Source organism: Belonocnema kinseyi, chromosome 8 (assembly GCF_010883055.1).
Source record: "Belonocnema kinseyi isolate 2016_QV_RU_SX_M_011 chromosome 8, B_treatae_v1, whole genome shotgun sequence".
Taxonomy (NCBI): Eukaryota; Metazoa; Arthropoda; class Insecta; order Hymenoptera; family Cynipidae; genus Belonocnema; species Belonocnema kinseyi.
In genome coordinates, this window is record NC_046664.1 from 122,941,411 (window position 1) to 122,951,744 (window position 10,334).

At 32.8% G+C, this 10,334-nt stretch overlaps 1 long non-coding RNA gene across 1 annotated transcript; it reads left to right on the forward strand.

Moving 5' to 3' along the window:
• Positions 1-3,132: 3,132 nt before the first annotated feature.
• LOC117179127 lies at positions 3,133-4,040 on the forward strand. The gene is made up of 3 exons (XR_004467866.1): positions 3,133-3,252; positions 3,323-3,614; positions 3,879-4,040. It is a non-coding gene; the product is annotated as an uncharacterized LOC117179127 (long non-coding RNA).
• The last annotated feature ends 6,294 nt before the right edge of the window (positions 4,041-10,334 follow it).

Here is a 10,334-nt window from a genome sequence, read left to right on the forward strand (position 1 = left end):
CATTAAAAATACATCATCAGTAATATTATTTTCATTTCTAAAATACACGTAAAACACATAAATATATAACTTCATAGATTACCCTTTGCCATTTTTAAATAGGTAAAATGATAATATATTACGAAAACTAAAATTTAACTCTTTTATTTTTTTCGTTGAATAAATTACTGATATTTAAAGACAACTCGTTTTCGATTGGAATTCACAAAGATAAACTTAAGCATACAATGAAATATTCCAAATTTTATTTAATATCAGTTTTTATCACTATACAGATTATTAACTTAAATAAATTCGACATTGATCAAAATGAAGGAAGATACCTTGAAAAGAATATAAGAATGGTATTTAATTATGATCAACCATTTCATTAAAAAAAGTTTACAGTATATCAGTTTGATGTAAGAAATAATTAATTTTCGTCTTAAAACTTCTGTGATTTATTATAAATATTTTAGTTGCTAAATAAAATTTTGTTGTAAATTAACAATTAGTACAGTCATAGTACTTACCTTGCCGTCATTTATTTTGCCGCTTCCCCTAAATCTCGCTCGAGCTCTTCCCCCATCACGACCGCGACGGCTCGGCATCCGAGACCTGTTCCGCTCGCTATTTACGTTACCGTTAATGGTTTAGGTCTTTTAAGGAAATTTAGAAATGCAAGAAGTCATTATATGCTTTTTTAATGAGGCTTATAAAAGAATTTGAAACCATATTATTTATGTCTTATGATAATTTCTGTGTCACATGGGATAACCTCAAGTATGGCAAATTTAATCAAAGGTTTATCAATAATTCGTAAATGCTAACATATTTTTCAGTTTATTCCGCGAGAGAACGATGTGCTCACAATTTCTTGAAATCAAATGTGAGATAATCACTTCCACAATATTTATTCTGAAAATCGAACTTTCTCTGTTTGTAAACACTGATCCGCGCGCGGCAACGTACGTTGCGTGCGAATCAATTCGCATCAAACACCACTCATCAAGATTAGACTCTAGAGTGGGAGAACATCGTTTCCAGGAAAATGACTCCCCTACGGTCCCATCCGCGGCAAGGTAAATAGCGTCGAGTGTATTGTTATAAACAATTTTTAGAACAAACGAGTAGTTTATCGACTTTTGTCCCTAAGATGCTTTTCTTTCCTTACTATAAACTTTATTAACATTATTCTAAAAGTAATTTCTAAGTATAGCTTATCCAATACTGCAACTGTGAACACTTTGAATTTAAAATTTGAAAAATACATATTTAAATTTAGAACAAGGCACTTTGCACATTTTCAGTATTGAGGCCCAAAATTATTTAATAAACTTATAACTTAAAACTTATAAACTTTATGTATACTTGTACGTATTCAGTTATTACTTCACGAAATATTTTGTGCAACCTCAATACATATTTTTGCCTCTCATATAAACTCTAACTGTATCTAAACCTATAGAAACGCTTATATTCAAAAATCCTCCTAGCTTTTTTTTTTAAATATTAAACAATTTCCTACATTTTTAGTGGACAAATACATTTTTGCTTTACTTGTTACTTCCTACGAAGTAATAATAATCATAATTTTCATCGTCTTAAAAATGTCTATGATTCTAATAGTGGTTACACATTCCGCTGATTAATCAGTGATTTTAGACTTATTCACTAATGAAATTATCAGTTACACCAGAGTAAAACATGTGAGGCATAACCTAGTCTAGGTTCTTCTGAGAATCGCTGTAGCCATTCTTTTATTTCAGTAGCAAACTCAATTTCTTAATACAATACATTTTTGAATTTACATGAAGCATTTTACTTAACTTTACATTAACTTTACTTTACTTTACTTTACTTTACTTTACTTTGCTTTGCTTTGCTTTTCTTTGCTTTGCTTTGAATGACAAGCGAGGAAATTCTTAAATTCTCAAAATATAAATTTTGGGTAAAATTTTTTAAAAAAATGTGGACTTAAATTTCGAAAAATCCTAATAAATAGATTGGGTTCCATGAAACTCTGTGTGTGGGGGGTTTTCAAGTCAAAGAAATCGAATTCGGGTTTACAATCCAAAAATTAAAAAGGGGTCTCAAATTTTAAAACTTCTAATAAATATGTACATTTCCATGAAACACGGAACCATTGGGGTTTTAGATGTACAAAATTTGAATTGAAGGTCAAAATTTCTAAATTAAGAAACGTCCCTTAAATTTTTAAAGAGTCAATAAAGTGGTGAATTTTTTATGTAAGAGCAGGTTCTGTTAGTTGCAGACCACACATTTAATAACTTTTTGAAAATTCGAGTCAACTTTCTGAATTTTTACCTTAAAATCGCCTTTTTTGTCTAGAAAACCCCGCTCGTATTAACTTTCTTTTGGGCCCAAAGTTCGCTATCTATTACACAAAAAACCTCCTCGTACTAAGTTTCACGGAACTTGATCAATTATATAACATTTTTTAAATGCAAATCAAGATTAAAAATTTCAAGTTTGATTCAAAATTGTGATTTTTTGAATTTTGGTCCAAAATACATATTTGGAAATTGGAAAAAATGCCTCTTTATATCTTGCATAGGCAATGCGAGGGAGATATTCTGCGAGTTTCGCCCTCGCTAAATTATTCCTTCGTGAACAAAAACTTTGTGTCTTAACTTTACGGAACTGTTTCGGAAGTTTTATGCTGTTACATGGTTCTTGAACTGATGATAACGGATAACATAATTTTCCCGAAAAATAAAATTGTCGAATGTAAATTAATAGCAAAAATATAATGAACAAACTAGAAAAATACCGAAAAATATTTCAGAAATTTCAAATTACAAACACAAAAAAAAATGTGTGAAATTCAATAGTTTCGAGATTTTACACATTGTGGGAATTCGCTAATATTAGAAATTCTAAATTTTTGGATTTTAAAAACTAGGGTTTTAATATTTCGGTAAATGCGTTATTTCGAGAATTTAATATTTATTAACCCTTAAAGGGCATACTGGGTGTCAAGGACCCAGCGACTTATTTTCCCTTTAACAAAAAGTACCAAATTTAAGAAAATGGAACATATGACGCCATCGAGTGGTGAATTTAGAACTAAAGTTTAGGTCAGTTGGGTTAGGAAGAGGGCCGAAGTATTAGTGTACGTTTGGCAGCTGTTCGTAGTAGACGCTGAAAAATCGTCGGGTTCTTGACACCCATTGTGCACTTTGTGAGTGCTTTAGTGGATTTGGAGCAGTGTTTTCTTATCTCATTCGAGCTATTTGCTCGAATTTTAACGTAAGTTAATCATCAAAAGTAGACGGATTTTTTTTTTATTTGCATCATCTCATAGTTTTCGCATCTGTAGATGGCATACAATTTACGAAATCGGCCGTTGAGAGAACAACTTCTCGACGAGCAGTATGACAAAGAAACTTTTGTCGGTCCAGCAAGCGATAGTTAAGAGGACAATATTTCTGTGTTCTGTGATCAAGAGTCCGAAAGCGAATAGAGGCTGGGAAAAGAGCTCGAAGAAGAGCTAGAAACTGTTTCGCATAGCAAACGATTGTATCTCAGCAAAGCGCGTGGGAGGCCCGAAATTATTTTGAGAGGAAAAAATGGATACGCTTGGAGCACGAGAGAAACAAGACGACGTTCAGGTAAGAAACAGAAAATGTTTGATCCCCTCTTCGGCACCCTTGTTATGCTAGATGACGTATCTGTGACTGTTTACGATTGAATGTAACGGTCGGATGTTTGCGCTCGGAATTTTTTTCCTTTTGGAAACCTTTCACTTCCAATTATGGAAACAATTGAAATGAATATTCTGTCTAAAAAAATAATTATGAAATTGATAAAAATGAAAGTTGAATTGATCGAAAAATATTATTTTAGAAAATTATATTCATCTGTCATTTTTTTAGATCGACATATTCTTGTCCCACCTGAGAACATTGCTGGCCCAATCGGTGAAGCTGCTAATCTAGAGGCAATTAATCAATTTTTGAAAGTTCTCTTCAATGATAAAATGATTGTTGTCATCGTTGAATGTATAAACGTGCAAATAGAACATGAATGTGCAATTATAATGACATAGGTCAGAGGAGTCCAAAGTTATCAATACCGTACTGATGTGGCTGAAATAAAAGCCTTCTCTGATATTCTATATTACTCTGGCATGTGAAAACAGCATCGAGCTAATACCAAAAAGCTTTGGGGTCCCGAAAATTGTTCTTGAATGAAGTAAATGTTACTTGATTCAAGTCAATCGCAGGTACGAATGGAGACGATAGAATATGAGGGTGTTCCAAATAAATACTTGCTACCATATTTGGAACAAGTGTACATTTTCTTAATCTGAGAAAATGTATTCTTAAATAGAATATCGCGTTTTATTATTCGAAAACTTTATTTTGTTACTTCATATAGAGATGTATTCAAATGCAGAACATAGTTTAATTCCAAGAAATCATTTCTGATATACTTCAAGAATATATTTTCTTAATCTAAGAATATGTAGTATCGGAGCAATAGACTAGTGCCTCAACTGAACACTATTTCTCAACGAAAAAAATTTGTTCTCGAAATTATTATTATATAATCTTCATTTTTTAAATTATTAAAACACGTAATTCGCGCAGACTTTTACTTAGACATATAATCGTACGCCTAGACGCTTTAAAAAATCGCACTAGCCGAGGATTTACCCCTACCTAAACTACCCAAACTAGTGTGTCCTAAGCGCGTACTCCGCCGACTTCACTATCGAAGCAATTGGATCTCGGTGACAAAATCTCGGATAAGAACTTCAAGGCAGGGTCATACGAGGTCATATGGTGAGCCTCAACCAACTTCAAAGTAAACGTTGTTGAACTCACCTTTAATGTACCATTTTTTATTTAGAAAAATGTTAGAATTGAATTTTACTTATTTCAATAAAGGCTCGAGATTTTTTTTTAATGTATTTAAAAATGTTTTAAAATATCTAAAAGTAATGAACAATAAACAAAAATTCTCCATAAAATGCGCAGTTTTCAATTTATCCAACACTTTTATTGCACATCATACTCTCTTACTCAATTCTTAATGCAAAATAACATTTCTTAAACAATAATTTAAAATATATGAAAATGCGTAGTCAGTTTTATTTATTTAACAAGGAATTTAATGCTTTTTGTTTTCAAATATTTGAAACGCTTAAAAACTATCCAAAGGTAATAAATGGTGAAGAAAAGTTGCAAGTACAAGAATACTTTAATAACATCAATGACAAAAAATAATGTCATTTGAAGGTGAAATGAAGAAAATATTGCCGAAAAAATCTGAAAAAATTCAGACATAGGTTTTTTAGCATGCTGAATCCGGTGTCGGTTAACCTTCATTAGTTCCAGATCAAGGTCATTTGAAGGTCAACCCAACAAAATTACCTCAACAATATTTGTAAAAATTTATATATATAAGTTTTAAGAGTCGTAGAATCTAAATCCTGGGTCATTTTGACCATATCTAGTATTGTTAAGGTCACTGAAATATGAAAATAACAACCCATATATCAAGTTTGATAGACCTTCATCAATTCACGTACAAGCTCATAATAAGATAAAAAATTAACAATCCCTCATAAAAAATTACGATGGACATATTTTTTGTATCAACGTGTGTTCATGTTTTACGCTCATACCGTACTCTCTTACTATCAAATGATCCACGTAACGGTTTTTTTCGCTTTTTGCCTGTAGTTTTACACTCTCTTTTCAGTGACCAGCAGTAATCAGCCATCATAGCGACATCCCATTTGCCTTGGTAGCGCTTTTCCATTTATTTTATGTCTTGATGGAAGCGCTCTCCTTGCTCTTCACTGTAATGGCCACAATTCTCTGGGAATCGATCCAGGTGATTATGCAGGAAGTGCAATTTGTATGACATCAGGCACCCCATTTTTCCAAATTTCTTAATCATTTCGGCTACTATAACTTTATAATTTTCACTTCTTTTATTTTTTAAAAAGTTTTTCACAACTTCCTTAAAACTAAGCCATACATCCCTTTGAATTTTTGTCATTGTCGTTGGAAATTTATCATCTTGTAAAAGTCTCCTTATTTCTGGACCATATTGATTTGTGTTATGAAGTATTACAGCTTTTAAGCTGCCTTTTGATGAGTCAATAAACAGTTTCCAATCATCATCTTTATAAGTATTTGGCTTAAGTTCTACCATCAGTCCTTTAACATTTGAACAGTACACTAATTTTTCTTCATCAAAGACTTTTTCTTCGAAATACTGCTTAAAACTCTCATTTCTTTTTCTATAAAACCATACTTTCGTACCTTTTTCTAATAAATTTATACTTTTTAAAACTAAAGCTAAATGTTCCGCAGCATCTTTAGGTAGTCTCAAATCTCTTACGAGATAATTAAGTTCGGACGGCGTAAATTTTTCAGCAATTCTATTGCTTACTCCACCTGATTTATAAACTTCATCAGAGCTTTCACTGCTATCGCTTTCATATTCATCTTTATTTTCATCATCGGTCTTAATGCTTTGTCATCATCATCATCATATTTAGATTCAATTGATAAATATTCTATACTATCAACTCCAACCTTATCAATCGTTTGAGTTCTCTCAACAGCTTTTTTACTGATCCTACCTGGGCGTATTTAAAATTATGTAAATTTTTTTTTACCAGTCCCACGGATATCGGTTTTACAGAAATAGCAATCATCTTCGTTGGATGGCTCACTCCATTTTGTGGGTTTAATGAACATCAATTTAGAATTGTCTTTAGTTTTTTTCCAAATAGAAAGCATTTTGCGGCAGATATTGCAAATACTATCAGGAGCCCAATCTTCCGAAACTATATCTGAATTAAAACATTCTTTCTATATATTCCGGAAATTTTCCTTTAACGATCGTCGATCGTTTTTGTTCGGAATAAATGTTCCACAAATGAAGCAAAGTGCGTTAACATCTTTCGGGCACACGTGTTTAGAAGATGAGGTTGAAGGTTTGTTTAAATTTTCCATATTTTTATATATAAACCCGCTCGACAGGGATCCTGGTCCGATTGCAGGTGAGTCCGCCGACCTGGAGGTGATGACCCTTTTACCTCTACAGGGCTAAGCAAAAGGGCCTTTCGTCTTTGACGAGGACATTGTCAACTCGTCGACGCACAGATTACGGCATCATCCTCACACCCTGTCGACCCCCTGTAAGGCAGTGCACTTCCACTGGCATCGGTACCCTGACTAGCGTATGAGCGAATCATTCTACACATCCCCTTACGGAGCAGTTGTCATCGTCACACGAATAGTCGAGGCAACAGGTGAAAAAGAATCAATTACATACATCGAAACATCTAGACATTCGCACATCCACACATCCATGCATCCGCAGATCCACACATGCATACACGCAAACATTCACTCATAACCGCAAATACATGTGGAAATTTATAAAAAATGTATTTTTTACCATATTAGGTCAAAAAAACCCACTTCTTTTTTAAAGATATACCATTCTTATGGGTACAAAGCTTTCTCTTTCAAAAAATATACAGCAGCTAATATTGATAAGAAAGTACACTGCCTTACTTTCAAGAAATTCACAGCAGCTAATGTTGATAAATATCAATTAATATTTCCAGTTTCTATATAGACGAAAAACTAAAGATGATTCTAAATTAATTTTTTTAAACATTTTTTCCGAATTCAACCTTTGAATGACCTCAGATGACCTTCAGATAACCAGATATGATCAAATCAACCTTGGATTTGTATTCAGCTACCCTCAAAACCTATATATAAATTTTCACAAATTTTGTGTCTGTGTTATTATATAATACATTTTAACTCAGTTTTCAATTTAAAATAACAATTCAAAAAAATAATTGAAAATATGTAGAAAAAATTGATCGCTAGTTTAAATATTACCTACTAGGCAGTCTGATAAGTCACTGAAAAATGAAACACGGAGACGTTTTTTTGGCCAAAGTCGGTTTTATTTTTCAACATACTCTCCTTTTAGGTCGATACAGCGAGTCCAACGATTTTCTAACTTTTTGATACCGTCCGAAAAGTACTCGATCCGAAGGTCTCCAAAATACGCCTCAGTTTCAGCTATGAGCTCCTCATTTGAGCAAAAACGCTTACAGGTGAGCCATCTCTTCAGGTTAGGGAACAAGTAATAGTCGCTGGGGGCCAGGTCTGGTGAATACGGTGGCTGAGGAACCAATTCGAAGTCGATTTCATGCAATTTTGCTTGTGCAACTAAGCATGAATGAACATGCGCATTGTCGTGATAATAAAGCGGTTTTTTCTTCTTCAAATGCGGTCGTTTTTCGACGATTTCGATTTTCAATCGGTCCAATAATGATGAATAGTATGCTCCGGTTATGGTTTTACCTTTTTCAAGATAGTCCACGAATATTATGCCATGTGCATCCCAAAATACGGAGGCCATAACCTTTCCGACCCATTGTTGCGTTTTTGGACGCTTCGGAGCACTTTGGCCCGGTGGAACCAACTGTTTTGCCTGTTGCGTTGACTCAGAAGTGTAGTAGTGGATCCAGGTTTCATCCATGGTTATGAATCGGCGCAAAAACTCGGTCAGCTTACGCGAAAATAATGCCAAATTCTGCTGGGAAGTTTTCACACGAATTCGTTTTTGGTCCACTGTGAGCAAACGCGGCACCCATCGCGCGCAGAGCTTCTTCATGCCCAAAACTGAATGCACGATATAGCCCACACGTTCCAATGATATGCTTACAGCATTAGCTACCTCTCTCAATTTCACTTTGGGATCATTCAACATCATATCATGGATTGTTTCGATATTTTCTGGTGTAATGACCTCTTTTGGGCGTCCAGATCGTTCAGCATCAACTGTGCTCGTACGGCCACAACGAAACTCGGTAAACCACTCATGAATCGTTCCAATCGACGGTGCAGAGTCCGGGTAATACTTATCCAGCTTGGCCTTGGTCTCGGATATCGTTTTCTTGCGAAGATAGTAGTGTTTATCAAAACTCGAAACTTAGATTTTTCCACATCAAAAAAAACTCGGAGGTTAGTCGCTTCTCAGTGCTGTAACTTGTAAATGCGTAAACATAAATGGCTGAAGTTTTGACAGGCGTCATTTGAAGGATCAAGCTCGACAAAAATGGTTCACATTAGTGAATACTAATGCCATCTCTTAGAATTTTCAGGTACTTATCAGACTGCCTAGTATTTAAAAAAGTGCTCGGTACTTTATTTTTCTTTTAAATATAAAAAAATACTTCGAAATCAGAAGAAACAAGAATTCTGTGATCGGATGAAAAATTATTTGTTTCCTTCCTCTTTGCATTCTCATTTATTTTATTTAAAAAATTTTTAATGGTCAATTTTTTAACTGTTCTTTTATCAAATGAAATGCATTATCAATACAATTTTTCAAAATGTTATTGAATTCTTTTTTCTTAAATATTTTGCTTTAAAACGCGTAACATTTTTTTCAATTATCAAGAAAATGTAATAATTGTATTTTTAAGCCTTTTTAAAGGTTATAACTTTGTTTTATGCTATCATATATTTATTTTTTATCATTTACAGAATAAAAAAGAATAATGTAAGTATATGGGTGGTTGCCAAAATGTTAACCATTTGTAGTCCAAGATATTTTGTATGACTAATGAATTCTTTTACTGAAAAACTCAATTTTGTTAATTTTATTCAAAAAAACCTAATTCTAAACTTAATTATTTAAAATAGCAACACATTATGCGCGCTACAGTACTAATCTGTTGCCTACAACTTATTTAGTTTAAATTAAAATACCACATGATAATTTTATATATTCAAAACTTTTTTTTTACTTATACCTTTCATGAATTTTGCCACTTTTGTGACTTTCAAACTGTTATTATCCAACACGAAAATTGTGCGTTAACAAAATATAACTATGTCTTCCACCTCTCATTTATATTAAATTAGGTTCACATAAAAAAATTTTTAACTTTTTAAAAATCAATTTTAATCTAGTTGAATCCAAAAAAATAATGTTTTATTATTGAATGGAGAATTCCTGTATTTAGCAGGAATATATATTGTTATTTTTAAGTTTGGATGATTTTTGTTACCTTGAACACTACAAAAAAAAAATTTCAGGGTGGCCGTTCTAATCAGAGAAAAAAATTCCCAGTCATTTTTCCCATATTCCCATATTCCCATATTTTTTGGCAGATTTTCTTTCTACATTGAAATTTTTCGAATCTAAGAACTTTTTGTAGAATGAAAATATCGGCCTCAAACTTCGGAAAAGACAATAACCGGCAGTAAATTACGTTTATGTACTCAAATTAGCAAACAATATGTGAAAAAATAATAAATTTGCACTAAATA